Below are 14,778 nucleotides of genomic sequence, written 5' to 3' on the forward strand. Positions count from 1 at the left end.
AGAAACAACTAAGGAGCAACTCAGAATATAATTCATTGCAAACACCTCTAATGTTGAAATAACAGCAAATGGTAGCAAATGAACACAAACAAAATAAGCACATAAATGAGCAGATGCTGATTCTTTGCTATATCTCAGAGCTTAACTGAGGCCTCAGTGGCCCATGGGTGCAGCCACTGCCTCCAGGTAAAGCGGACAAGCATATTCATGATATTTTTCCCAAGCCTTTTTTATCTGCCCTGAGAATGACCCAACACACTCTTCTCTAATTTCCAGTCTTGACATAATACCGAAAGACTTGCTCAGCTGCATATTAGCCATAAGAAATAGGAAGAAGACATGCATGACATACTTTTTAATGAAGAAATTGAAAAAGAAATGAAAACCCATTCAGAGAGAACTCTTGCACATATATCACACACAGGACCATAAGGGAAGGGAAACAATTTTCCAGCTCCTTCCTCAGGACATTTTCACAGATTAGTAGAGAGTCTGTTTGCAAGACTCCCATTCATTTCCCAAGAATCCCTCAGGAGAGAATGTATGAAAGGCAGATACACTCACTGGAAACAATATATGGGTAATAGATCTCTATGCATCATTAGAAAAAGAGAGTATGAGTCAATGCAACTAGTAATACAAATGTATCACATCCTGGCAGCTAGACAGATGAGCTCCTTGTAAGGAAATTAGAAGCAGTTGGAGTTGTCTCCCTGCACCATATTAATCCCCAAGCTGTGTTTTGTTACAGAAGAAAGGTAGACTGAATGGCAGTACACATCATTCAGTTCTGGAGCCTAGAGGACACCAACAGGAGTCAGCAGCCTTTCATTTTCTAAAACACTCTGGGAGACTCTCGTTTCCTCATGTACCACACCTTCTTGAGAGTTTCCGGTGTCCAAAGACGGCACACTGACCAAGACCCCAAAATGCAAGATCTGACATAAAATTAATTTGAATGCTCAAGGCAGAGCCACAGCAGGAATAGGGCAGGAGAGGTGTCTGCCCCATGCACCTTCTAGCACAGGGAGAAGAAGAGGACATGGGGCAGCAAGAGGAAGGAGGGGATGCACATGTGGTACCCATAAAGTCCTCCTAGTCCTTTTCCCCTGCCCTGCCCCCCCTTCCTAAACACTTGCACAAGGAGATGAAAGGGAACAAAGACACTCCCTGTAGCACAGAATGACAGAATAATTTAGGTTGGAAAAGACCTTTAAGATCATGAAGTCCAACTTTAAACTACAACTGCCGAAGTGCACCACTAAACCATGCCCCAAAATGCTACATATACACGTCTTTTAAATACCACTGGGTATTTCCCCGGGCAGCCTGTTCCAGTGCTTGACAACCCTTTTGGTGAAGAAATTTTTTTTTTAATATCCAACCTAAACCTCCTCTAGTGCAACTTGAGGCCATTTCCTCTCATCCTATTGCTTGCTATTTGGGAGAAGAGACTGACTCCCACCTGGCTACAACCTCCTTTCGGGTAGTCATAGAGAGTGAAAAGTCCCCCCTGAGCCTCCTTTTCTCCAGGCTGAACAGTTCCAGCTCCCTCAGCCACTCCTCATAAGTACACTTGTGCTCATAAGACTTGTGCTCCAGACCCTTCACTAGCTCTGTCGCCCTTCTCTGGACATGCTCCAGCATCCCAATGTCTTTCTCATATTGAGGAGCCCAGAACTGGACACAGGATTCAAGGTGCAGCCTCACCAGTGCTGAGTACAGGGAGACAATCACTACCCTAGTCCTACTGGCCACACTACAGCTGATACAAGCCCTAACCAGCTTGAGAACATCTGATAGCTGTCTGGGGAACATGAATTCCAGAAGTTTGGAAAGAAGCTGGTAGATTCAGCACACTTAAGACAAGCAGGTTGTGCAGTGGAGTAAATGAGAAGTTACATTCAGTACTGAGAAGACCATTGTGGCCTAGAAATTTCATATGTATGCAATTTAAAAAGGAAATGTCATAAAAAGCTGATGATCTTCAGCAGTATTTCCTGGTAAGGTTAATAAAAAGTTATTTATTTCCCTAAAGAGAAGAGATATTTCCAAAACTAATGTTAAAAAGTCCCTACACCTCAATTTAGTTGTTAACGAAGTTTTGTAGGAGGGTTTCTCTTCTGCTTTCCTGTGGAGATATCCTGCGCACATAGCTCAGTAATCAGAGAGGAAAACTGGCCTCCTATATGTTTCTGCTCTGTTAGCTGCAGTTCCTTATTGAAGTAAGGCAGTTTTTCATTCCGACGAACAACCACATCGGCACTTCAGGTCCCTTTATGAGTGTCTGCAGGACAGTTTTAACAGTGCTATTAATTTCTCATATTTACCCATGGAGGAGGCTCGTGTCCACACCCAGAGAAGTGAGGCCGTAATTGCTATAACTGGAGGCGCTCAGGAGTCCCCTACCTCCATTTTCACCAGAACACATTTGGCTTTTGTGATTGAACATCGCAATGTTCGGCTACAGCAGTCATGAGGTCTTCCCTCTTCTGACAGCTGGATGCAGCGCCTCGGCAAAAGGGCCAAAACACCTTCTCTCCATTCATGGAATGGACTTTTGTTTTCTGCAGGGAAAGCTGCTGGCAACCCTCTGGGCAGTGGGGTCACAGGCTTGGACCCCTGGCTTGCCACATGCTGTCTGCTCAAGGTGTGCAGCAGTTTCAGCCCTGGTCACCAGTTGCTCAGGATGTATTTTTCTCACTTGAAATGTAAGTAAGGCTTAAAACACCACTCTATAGAAACGCAGATTTATATAAACTTCCTTCTGAAGCACAGGGCAAAAGACTAAGGTAATATACAAATTCTTGAAATCTGAAACTGAAAATGTGCACAATTTCCTAAACATACATGAGGACACAAGTTGCAGACATTCATTAACAACACTAAAATGTAGGTGCTGGCCTTGTTTTTATATTGATACCATCTTTTAGCACAGAGCATCAAAGCTTTCTAAGCACACTAGTGAATCAAGCTTTTAACACTCCTGAGATTTAAGCAATAATTTAAGCCAACAAAGGTAAAACAATAACAGATTTCATAGAAAAAATTAAATGCTCATTTATTGTTGATACCTCTGAATGCTATCAAATTATAAAGAATAATTAATATTAATTAAAAACATCATAACTGATTAACTGAATGCTTTCACTCTCAGGATTTTTCAAAAATGAAACCTTTCAAGTATTTATTTTTCTATGAAAATTTCTTCCCAGATCTAGCTTTATTTTATGGTGCATTCCAATTTGTTTTCTGATCCCATTTCTATCTTGCTTTGTGGTGACTTGCTTAGTACACATAGGCAGAGAACATCCATGTTGGAGGTAGCCTCCTGATTTCTGTTTTTCCAGTTCTGTGCTCTGATACCTTTCTTTCCTATATAAGTATTTTTTAAGACTCTAAAATCACAGATGGAAACTGCCTGTTTCTAATTCAGATTTAATTACCTCTCATTCAACCTGCATCTTTAAGTAGACCAGCCTGCTCTCTGGGATATTAAAGTAATAAAAGATTCTGCAGAATCAAGGATTGTATCTTCAATAGCTGCATTATTTCTTTTTTCACCAGGCTCAGCAGACTTGTACATTTAGAGGTGTAGAAGAAAGCAAGTTCTCTTTAATGACAGTGCTGAGAAAGAAAGAGACAAAACAGCTCTATTTGTGGATATAACCTAAGGGCATTCAAAGAAGACCTCTGAAACATGAAGCTGCCACTTATTTACAAAAGCTGCAGAAATTAATATTAACTGGGACTCAACAATATTACTGCCACCAGAGGGCTAAAATGTTACTATTCAAAGAGAAGATACAAGTTGAGAGAACTCAGACATCAGCTGGGACTGGACCACAGTCTCCATCTAAAGATATGTTTGCGTAAATACTGGCTAAGTGGTATCTACATAAGTCTGCACTAATTGTTCTAAAAACAGAATTATTGTATACTCAGCATCCTGCTGATTGATGAGGAGAGAAATAAGCTATGCAACAAAAACCCGAACAATGTCATATCTAAAAATAGCCAGCAGTCCAGACCAGTGCAGTAACAGCACTGTAATATTGGTACTAATTACAGGCCAACAGATTGCAGACCAATTGCAGACCTTGGAGCTAAGAGCAGATTTCTGAAATGAGCCAGAACAAGATGTACTCGGAAAGACAAAACACTCTTGGATACTATTAATGCAGATAGCTGCATCAGATCAGCCTCATACTGAGATGCAAGGAGAACCTCTTAAACCATTAGTAAAGCTGCAGTATCTCATTATTTTTAATAGCTCTTGATATGAACACCCCTGCCAAAGTACTTATAAACAAGCCTACTCAGTAATCTCCAGGGTCCAATACTGGGCTCCACAATGCCAGACCTTCATTTAAAGGATAAGGCAGGCTAAAACAAAAGGCACAGTTGATAGCTCACACTACACATTCTTTCCCAGATTCACCTGCCACAACTAGGATCAGTCTCTCAGAGCTCCTCATTAACTACCAAGAGAGCTTCAGCAAGCACAGGTCAGAGGGACCGCTGTGATTCCAACAAAGCTGCATCACCTGCACTGAATCATGGCAACACAGCATGCACAGAGAAAAGGCTTGGAAGTGCCTTTTAGTGCTCTTTGCCCGGGAGATAAGGGGAAGAGAGCTGGGAAGAGCAGTCAGGGACCCTGCAATGGAGGAGTGGGAATGAAAAGGGAGGCTTGACCAAGGTCAATCAAAGATGGGAGAGAACAAAGTGCATTTGTCAGGAGATGAGAGAAAGAGTGTGCCTGAAACACAAGAGAACTGCCAGCCCTCTCAGAGGAGGAGGAAGAGGGAAATCAAAGACTGGGTAAGAAGGAAGCAAGAAATCACATCCTGAAACAAGGAAGCTTCTACAGTGCTCCGCTGCTCTCCTGCCCTGCTAATAGAGAGGCAGTGCAGGGCACACCAGCAATCACATTCACCATCTGTGCTGAGGCTGGCACAGCTTCACCATGCTGGGAGGAGCATACATACACTGGCTTCCCAGGAATCCCCCAGGAAGAACCACATCTTAGAAGATACTTGTTTTCTGACTGCCCATGCTTCTCACTGCCCTCTTCACTCTCAGGAGCAGCAAGATAAAGCCTGTATTGGAAAGCCACATGCTTTTGCCTAGGTGAGAAGGACCTGCCATGCTTCCCAGAACTGAAAAACATGTCCTGGATTTCTCCTTACCCTTGCAGGGAACTTGGATGGAGCATACCACAAAAGCAGTACTTTTGATGGATGTTGAAGGACACAGAAAAAAAGGACAATGGTTAAAAAAAACAATTGCATCATTCACCTGAATGAAGAAAATGGCATTTGCCATTGCGATCCATCTAATATTCCAATTGTGTTTTTCTAATTTTATAATGTCACTTCCCAAACCCTGTAACCTATATTTCTGCAGAGATTGCTGTGGAATTATAGAATCCCACAGTTCTCAAGCTAGTCTAAAGTTATCGTAAATGCATTAGAAAATTACATGCTACAGTTCTAGAGGAGGGAAAATGAGACACAGAAATAACAGTGCCATAATATCCACCAATTTTTGTTTCATTTTGCACAGAACTTTGCACTTTTATAGCACTTAGTACATTCAAAGTGCATCTTTAATTGGTATGTTTTCCAGTTGGATCATTCAATCCTTCTACACAAATTTCTAAGGAGACAAAAATTTCTCTGAAGAGCGGGAGTAGTCTGCCTGAACTCCCATGTCTTATATTTGGGAAGTCCTGGTGCTTGTGAGCTGTGACTTAAGTAGTTCCAGGATTTCTTTCCACTTGAGCTTTTTCCGGAATTAAGACTTCCACCCCTCTGCCTCTTGCATTCAAAGCTGTTGGTCTAGAGCTAACTGCCTGCACCAAAACAAAAGGAAATGTCTTTATCCTCCCCCTTCCAGGCTGGGCACACCAGCACACCATGCTGCATCTCTCAGGTGCAAACCCTCTTGTGCCTGGCTGCCCTCAGAGGAATAAAAACTCACCTACACTACATGGAGAATTTCTTAAGACGTAGGCTAGCAAAGGATACAGGGTGAAACAGATATTTGTGTTTCTGATTCATCTTTTGGAGCAGAAGGGAGTCTGAAGGCAAATCTGGGAGTCAAATCCCTTCCCCAAGCCTGTGAGATGGGAGGTAAAACAGTCACAGTTACATGCTACATCCTTCTTTCCTTTCAAGAACAAACAGCATTTTTGTTGTGTATTACAAAAATGTTTTGCTCTTTTTCATCAAAGAACACCAAGTCCTGGCAGCACATCAGCCTACTGTCAAATTCCAGCAAACAGAGAAGACTAAACTATTTTCCTTAATCTTGCCCTCAGAATGGATTAATCCTTTTCTTCTCCTCAAATTCTAGACAAAGAATTCAGCCCAAGTCAGATATTCAGAATTATCAGTTCCACTCAGACACTTAAAGGTCTGCAAAGTTACTACCAGGGGAATGTAATCCTTCCAACACACTGTTCCAGCTCTCATAACTTTATAATGAATCCCACAATGATGATAAAGGGCCCAGTGTCTGAATCAGTGTCATCAGATGAACGTATCACCTGCCAGCGGGAAAAATAACAATGCCAAACTTCAAGATTTTAGCTCTCCTAGAGAAAATGTGAAATGGGATCTCAGTGCATCTGAAGGCTCAAGAATCAGAATATAAATGAAGAAAGCAGTTTTTTCAATCAGTCTCAGTTTTTAAGCACTTGGCATCAGCAGTTCTGCTATTTGCTCCAAAATACCATTTCTACAGAATCTAACTATACTGGCACTCTCAAAAAATATAAAGGAAGTAGAGTACAGTTAGAGCTAGCAATAAATATGAAAAAGTAGATAAACAATGAATAAATGCTAATTTTATCTCCTGTCCTGTGCCCACAAAAATTTCAAAGATGCCTAGTGGTCCTTTCTGTATGATATTTAAAAGGCCTTTTTCCACTACATGAATTTAAACCAGCCCATTTGAATTCTGCCCATGGAAAATTTTTGTCACCTCATTGAGCATATACTGAAAACAAAACCAGAAGTTGCCAGTGAAAGTCACACTTCAATTAAACACATTTTTTATTACAAAGAAGAATATTTGCACCTTGTAAATGGAGCCAGAGACACCTTCCTTTTGAGCAATGTCCTGCAAAACATTCTTGCACCTATGTGGCTTTGTTTGCTTTAATTTAGTGTGGCAATTCTCACAAGTAGTAGTTACTTCTGTGGTACTGAGCTACTCTCTGCCTTCCAAGATCAGTAAAAAAATTCACTAAAACTACATTGCAGAGTTTTGCAAACTAAGAGCCTTGTTTGGCCTTACATCATTACAATGCTTTACACGTTATATCACAGATGATTAAACACTGCCCAAACTGCTCCAAGCCTGTAAACTCCCCAAAATAAAATAAGCTTGATCTGTGGAAGTCTGGCTGAACTGAAGTTCAAGAGAGAGTTGTGGCATGTGCTAAAACAGGTTTTGGTCCAAAGAAATTTTGGCTCTCCTTGATCCTAAGAATTGTTTTTGTTTTATCTCAACATGAATTATTAAATTCTAATTTCTCTTTTTCAGAGTGGTTTGAGAAGTCTCACTGATGGTACCCAAGCACAGGAAAGCTACAAATGTTATGACATTGCTGAAATGAAAGGAAAAAAATGAATGTTGGACTTTTTTTCGTGTATGCCAAGACCAGTGTTGGAAGAGAGTGTGATCTTCCTTCAGCTACAGTCAGGACTTGGGCCATAGCCTGTCCTCACATGACATCCAGAACTGCCTGCAGAAATCATCTCTCAGAGCATGAGGGGACTCACAGCTGTTAGAGTAAGAAACGTGATTTATAGAATATGATCACCATAAGGCACAATTTGCTCTCTTTTCATGCTACTTCGTATCTCCAAGTAGAAAAAAAAAATATCCTATGCTATCCCATTTACTGGAGGGGAGTCAGGTTACACGAATAGTGGAGACTAATCCATCAAATCAGTGTTCACTTCAATTAATAAATGTAAAGAGATACCAACCTGGGACCAGAATGGGAGATAAAAACTGAACTGAAAAACATTACAGAGAACAGGGGCATTCCTCTGTCAAAGGAGGATTTATTAATAAAATTTCCAAGCTGTTCAAATTTGCTTGTGCAACAAGAAATTAGTATAGCAAGATCCACACACAATCTCAGCAATCCAGTCAGAATCACTGCCCCTTTTATTCATGATGAAAACTCTTGACAAGTGCATCACTGAAGGACTGACAGGTCTCACACCTCCATGAGAGGACATTGGTGTGGATTCAGTGTCATTTTGCAGAGGTGAGGCACATTTTTTTTATCAGTAAAGTGCAGAAGTGTTCTACATTCCCTGAAAGAATATCTGTGGGAGGAAATCACATCCTTGCTCAGTCCCTAAAAGTGGTCAAGGACTGACTGGATGGGGCTCTGAGCAACCTGGTCTAGTGGAAGGTTCCCTGACCATGGAAAGGAGGTTGGAATTAGTTGATCATTATGGTCCCTTCGAACCCAAACCACTCTGTGATTCTATGACACAATTCAAGATGGTGAGAAATTAGTATTTCCATGGCTCTTTAGAAACTGGGAGAGAGCAAACTTGTCCCAGGCATCACCCCATTACCAGAGATGTATGTTAGAACCAAGAAGGGAATTTCCATTTTCAGATTAGTATCGTGCCTCTCTTTAACTACTCAGTGCCCTGGAGTGTACTCCTGGCATATGCAAGGAGGTCTCATGTAGCCAAGGCAGAGAGTACCAATACACTCCATTTATGCCCTGGCAGGCTGTTGGGAGGGCAGTTCTGCGGCTGCATAAACTGGCAAGTCAATGCCAAGCTTTGACATGCCACCCTCCCTTTGCCTCCTGCCTCTCCTATCACCTAGAGACATGGGCTACGACCAGTGTGGACAATCCCTTATTACCTTGCTTGGAGAAGTGGAGAGAATCCTAAAACAAGGTATTAAGCACAAAAGTCCAACTTATTTCTCTAATTTCTTTTTTTTTTTTTTTTTTTATGTATTTATTATGATGACCAATGACTTCAAGTTGGCATTTCAGGACAAAGACACAGAGAAGCCTGGTTCAGTTTCCCTAATGGAAATGCAGAGCTGAACAACATGTTTGTCAATTAGCAAATCCCCCAGTAAAGGGTCTGACTTTCAGAGTAATGAGACAATGACTGTTGGATATTAATATTTACTAGTTATAACACAGTGGCATTTTCAGTCTAGGGCAACACTCCGCTGTGCCTGGCGCAATACCAACATTGAACATAATGCGTAATCCAGCGTTTCTCTTTGCAGAGCCATGGCCTTATGCCTGATCCTTCTGATGTTCTTTAAAACATGCAAGTAAAGGTACATTTATATTAAAATCAGCAATGGTAACAGCAGCAGTTATTCCTACTGTCAGAAGGAATGCAGGTCATTTAGTTTGGGAATGCCATCCCTTCTTCTCCCTTCAGTGCTGCTAGGAGTTCATTCTTTCCAGAAGGTGGGAATACAGGAGAGCATCACAGTTGGTGCATAGGTTTTCACTTCTAGCAAATACTGCTGGAAAACCAAAGCAGAACTCACCCTCTCTCCTGTGTCCAAGGCAACTGGTTTTTTTTCTTTTTTTAACCCATGCCAAGCTGAGAAAGAAAAGGGGATAATGCCTAGAAACAACCTCCACACAGAAGCAACAGTATCATGTCCTCAAAGGTCAGTTCAGGTTTTCAAATGAGATGTAGTACAATCTGTCAGCACAGTATGTATGTAAGAGTGAGGGTTCCAAGTGAGAGAGGGAGCATGGACACTGAGCCTTGGGGAAGAAAGCTCGACTGAAATGTGGGATGCTTTCCTTAGGCAGCTGATGGAGGTTTTGTTGCTTAAGTGATGTGAAAAGAATCACAAATACCACAGGAAAATTCACAGTGGATTTACAGTGATGAAGAATATGATCCAGCAGGCTTTCACTATCTCTTATTATGTGTCCTCTGAAGATAAACACTTAACTTTTAAAATATCAGTGTGTTCTAAAGCCTCCTGAGGTTTCCAGAAAGGCAAAATTCAACTGGGCTTCAAATGAGGTCATAAATTTGAGGGAAGGGCCATGTGTTTGTTCTTTTTTTTTAGACAACAAAAAACTAAGTACACGTTTTGCCAGTAGATTTCACAGATCTGTTGTAAACATTTATACATTTTGCCGTTAATCCCAGCACACTCCAACGAGCCAGGAGCTGGAAAGCTTTTGCTCTTTTTTGCCCTGAATCTTTTTGCTCAGGTTTGGCAATATTAGATAATGTATTAGCTGCAGTAAGATTAGTGTCCTTATTTTTAACTATAACAAAACTAAAATATTCAGTAACTTTGCTTCAAGATATCTAAAATCTATCAGTTTATAAAGGCAAAAGAACCATGAAATGGAATCATATCATATATGATATCAAGATATGAAAAAGAAATAATCAAAACATTTTAACCTAAACTCCAAATTTTGAAAAAGTATTTTTTTCTCTCAGACCAGGTATGCTATTATTTTGCATTTCAAGTACTCGTGCACAGCTTTCAGCTTTGCTGTGCATGAAAGCAAGGTCATGAGGCAGAGATTTGTTTTTGGAGTAATGAAATCCAACTCAGGCCACTACACAGAGACACACCTATCTCTGAAAACAGTAGTCATAACATTGAGAAAAAAATGGGAAATAAATCACCTTATATAATTTGATATTTAAAAGTAAAAGATCCAATCAAATTTCTTCAAGGTTTTGAGTACCTTCATGGGCTACCATGGAAAAAACATGAACAAACTAAACAAAAACCCCAAAACCCAAGACTGCTCTAGAAATAGCAGATTTTTAATTAAGTCTGAACAGTTTCACAGCATCTGTTATATTGATAAATTATAAATCCATAGAGTTACCACTACTTTCTAGAATTTGTTCATCTAGAAGACACAAAAGGGTCAAAGAACTATGAGGACGGATGGTCTGGAAGTGTCCAAAGTGATCATATTTTTGTTTCCATTCTTCCCACTAATATAAACTGCAGAGATGAAATTTTGCCAATGAATGCAAAAATCTCTATTATTAGTAACATCAACTAAACCCTGCTCCTCCAAAAGGTGAATGCCATTCCTCTTACAAACTTCTCTCTTTCTGCCTCCTATTTAGCAAGCACCACAATCAGTAGGCCAAGTCACGTCAACTACATGCAACACTGCCTGAAGCCTGTAACCAGAAAACAAGGGCAAAGCAGTGGTTTTTACAGCTCAGGACTGGTGTAAATTCTCAAGGCCTAAGTGGCCGAGACCATTAGGTTTTTAATTTTCCAGAAGACAGCTACACGTGAAAGTGGGTGTGAGAGGTAGAAACTTCATCATTTCAGTCTTACCTACTTTTTTCCTGTCCTAACAGAAAAAAAGGACATACTTCCCCAGTACTGCCAGATCATCTCATCCAATTCTCAGGCGGACACCACCAGCTAGGATACAGTCATGTGGGCGCATTTCCCTACACACGCTCCAAGCAGCCAAAAATGAAAGCAGTAAGAAACTGCTGCAATGAAAGCCCTATTTAAGCATTTACATTTATCTGCTAGTGGATTCCTTTCTTTTCTCAAGTATTTTCTGACAAGGTTAAAAACAGTTTAGAGGTGAAAGCCATTAATAATGGTGTGAACTGTGTTGTGAGATTCAGTGTCACATTAACTGCTTAAACACGTAACAGCACAACGAGGGTCTGGTTAACACTGCATCGCCCTGTTGAACTCAAAACAGCACCTAATTAACATGATGGGGCCAAAGTAAGGGTTTGCATTAAACTCAGTGCTGAGGCTGTCCATCAGCTTTTCTGACAAACAACTGCTCTAATTTTTGCTTGTTTCCATTTTAGGCCAGCAAGGACCACAACACACAGCTGTGATCTCCTGCACCATATGGGACACAGAAGTCATTCAGGAATCACAGTAGTGAAGAGATGACTTCTGCTGAGCCTCATGAGCAAATGCTAACAGCAGGAATTTGTAAATGAAGCAAATCCCGGGCCTCATTATGATTTGCACTAAGGTTGGCCTCCATTCAGGACTTTTCTAACTCCACTAGGAGATGCAAGAATCAAATTCTGTCCTTCCTGGGCAGCCATGTCATGCTTTGTGTCTCAACCTCTTACTCTCTTAAAATGTAATTCATTCTTCAACACAAATTCTCTGAGGTGCATAAGTGTGAGGAGAAGGTAAAATTCCCAGTATGCTGTACTTGTGATTTAAATCATTATATGAATCTTGAGTACTAGAAGGCTAGAGAACAGGCCAGCACACCTCTAGCTCCAGAAGAGGTATGAATAAGTGTATAGTTTCATGGACAAGGCTCTGAAGCCAGAGGGGAGCTGCTGCCTTTCAGATGAAATGACTAAGAAAAAATGAACTGGAAGTAAATGCTGCAGTCTCAGCATTCTCAAGAGGAACAACGTTAGGTCAAAGGAAGCCAAGAGCAACTGCTTGTGGATATTTGCAACGACGATGATATTGATATTACAATGCATTACTTTGAAGAAGTTCAAAACCAAACCACAAGTCAGGCTTGTTCCTCTCCAAGCATGTAACAGCCTCTCTTTACCTATATGTTTTCAACACACATGCTGCATTATCAACTACTATGGTTAATTAACCCTTTTTGTGGATTTGAGATACTATTTCTTAAATGTCCTTCTACTAAGAAAACAAATGGATGACCTCAGAAAGAACCTTGAGACCTTGCAGCATTCCTTCTTGCAAGGTAGGTGTAGGAGAGTCCTAGCACATCATCCACAATGCTGGATAAAGACCCTTACTACAGGTGCAGGGCCCTATCTCTAATCTTAGAATCACAGAATCATTCCGGTTGGAAAAGACCTCCCCGACCATCACGTCCAACCATTACCCTGGCACTGCCAAGTCCACCACTGAATCATGTCCCTAAGTGCCACATCTACACTTTTTTTTTTTTTTTTAAATACCTCCAGGGATGGTGAGTCAACCGCTTCCCTGGGCAGCCTATTCTAGTGCTTGGCAAACCCTGGTGTAACCTGAGGCCATTTCCTCTTGTCCTGAGATCCTTACACAGACAGGGAACTACATATACATCAGTGGGTGAAACATGGAAGGCGAGCCCAAGTCACACTGTTTTGTGAGCCCACAGGCACAAATGCACACACATGGAGAAAACTACTAAACCAGACCATACAGCCACCTTCTGGAACTTACCTTCCTGGTTATTGCCATCCAACGCACTGAATAAGAATGAAAGTTGACTGAACTGGGGGCCAGCTAAAGACACTGAAGCCCATGCATTTAATCCCTGAGTGGCTACCTTTAAAACAAGGGCATGATGATATACTGTGTAGTGGAAACTGAGCTTCCTGCAGTCTTTTGGCAGGATCACCTGGTCCTGTATAGCATCATAAGAGAGTTGTATTTTAAGAAGTAAAACCGCAGGAAAAAGTCCGAAGTACCACAGTGTGCTCAACAAACACAGTCATTAAATACCTCAGTTTGTCAAAGAAGATAAATGAACTAACAAAGATAACTTTGTTCTAGGAGGTGTCTTTAGGCCTTTCTACCTCTGGTGCTTCCAAGTACAGCATTGCACTCCATTGCATGGACTGATCCTGCCAGATGCCGAGCTGTACAGACACTGTGCAGTGTCCAAACAGCCCCAGGAGTAACAGGAGTAACATCTACTATTTTGTTAATGTATTTGCGCAGACTATTTACAGCAATATCTAACTAGGAGGAAATATTCCCTGGGGCTCCCACCACGGAGAAGAGACCAGAGGGCACAGTCTTGCAAGTTAAAGCATTAGCAGGAGGCCTTCTTTTGCAGTACCCTGAGATTTTCAATGACAGGCTGTTGCTTGGTGCTTAAGCCTGATGCTTAGATACTGATAATAAGAAAGAAAGATTTCTCGCAGTCCCAGGAGAAAACCAATGAAACAAATCACCTTTACCTCTTAATTTAAACTATCTTGTGTATGTTTATCTACACAATTTAGAGGCTAAAAACATCTTTTTTTAAATGGACTGTAAATTGTCTTATTTACACCACTGCATGGTGACTTTTCTCTCATTGGCTTTTGATTGTCATTGGCTTTTGATTGTCATTGGTTATTAGGTGACTGACCTGGGCTGTCCCTGGCAAGATTAAGCTACCTGTAGTTAAGTAAGGAGTACCCAGAGCCAGGCAGTCAGTGCCAAACTACACTACAATAGAGTGGTGGGCTGCCCAATTCCCAACATTGTTCTGCTTTGTATATTTAAAAAACCCACCAAAATACATATTTTTAAATCGATTTTGCTTCTCTGAATGTTTTCTACTTTTGGTATTCTTTCCCAATTCAGTTTTCCCAAGTCTTACTCACAAAATGTCAGCTATTTGCTCATATAAACTACTGCTATTCCCAATTAGGTTTGCTTTATAAAACCCAGCCTTGCCCTACTTACAAAATATATTTTCTATGGATGACTACACAGTCAGGGGATGATTATGTGAAATAAAACTTGTTACAGTTGTTACACTTGTTACACTTTCAGCTAATGTCTTATGTCCTGAATAAGAACGTCAACACTGAAATCCCAGGTTACTGAATTGTCAACTGCTATTCTGAATCTAAAAAGTCATTAAATCCAGAAATAAGTTCCTATTTTGAAGAAATCTCAAGTTGTCTTCTCTTATAGACAATACATACTTATGGTATGGAGTACCCTGGCTATTATATCAGGAAAGAAAACTATATTACTTTTAAAGGAAGGAAGGTGACAACACTCAGTGATTTT

At 40.8% G+C, this 14,778-nt stretch overlaps 1 protein-coding gene across 4 annotated transcripts in view; it reads right to left on the reverse strand.

The window, feature by feature from the left end:
• Positions 1 to 14,778, reverse strand: part of TMCC3 (transmembrane and coiled-coil domain family 3) — a 152,331-nt gene that overhangs the window by 81,142 nt on the left and 56,411 nt on the right. The gene's annotated exons all lie outside the window — the stretch shown is intronic.

Source organism: Myiozetetes cayanensis, unplaced genomic scaffold (assembly GCF_022539395.1).
Source record: "Myiozetetes cayanensis isolate MyiCay16 unplaced genomic scaffold, myiCay2020 scf3, whole genome shotgun sequence".
Classification (NCBI taxonomy): domain Eukaryota; kingdom Metazoa; phylum Chordata; class Aves; order Passeriformes; family Tyrannidae; genus Myiozetetes; species Myiozetetes cayanensis.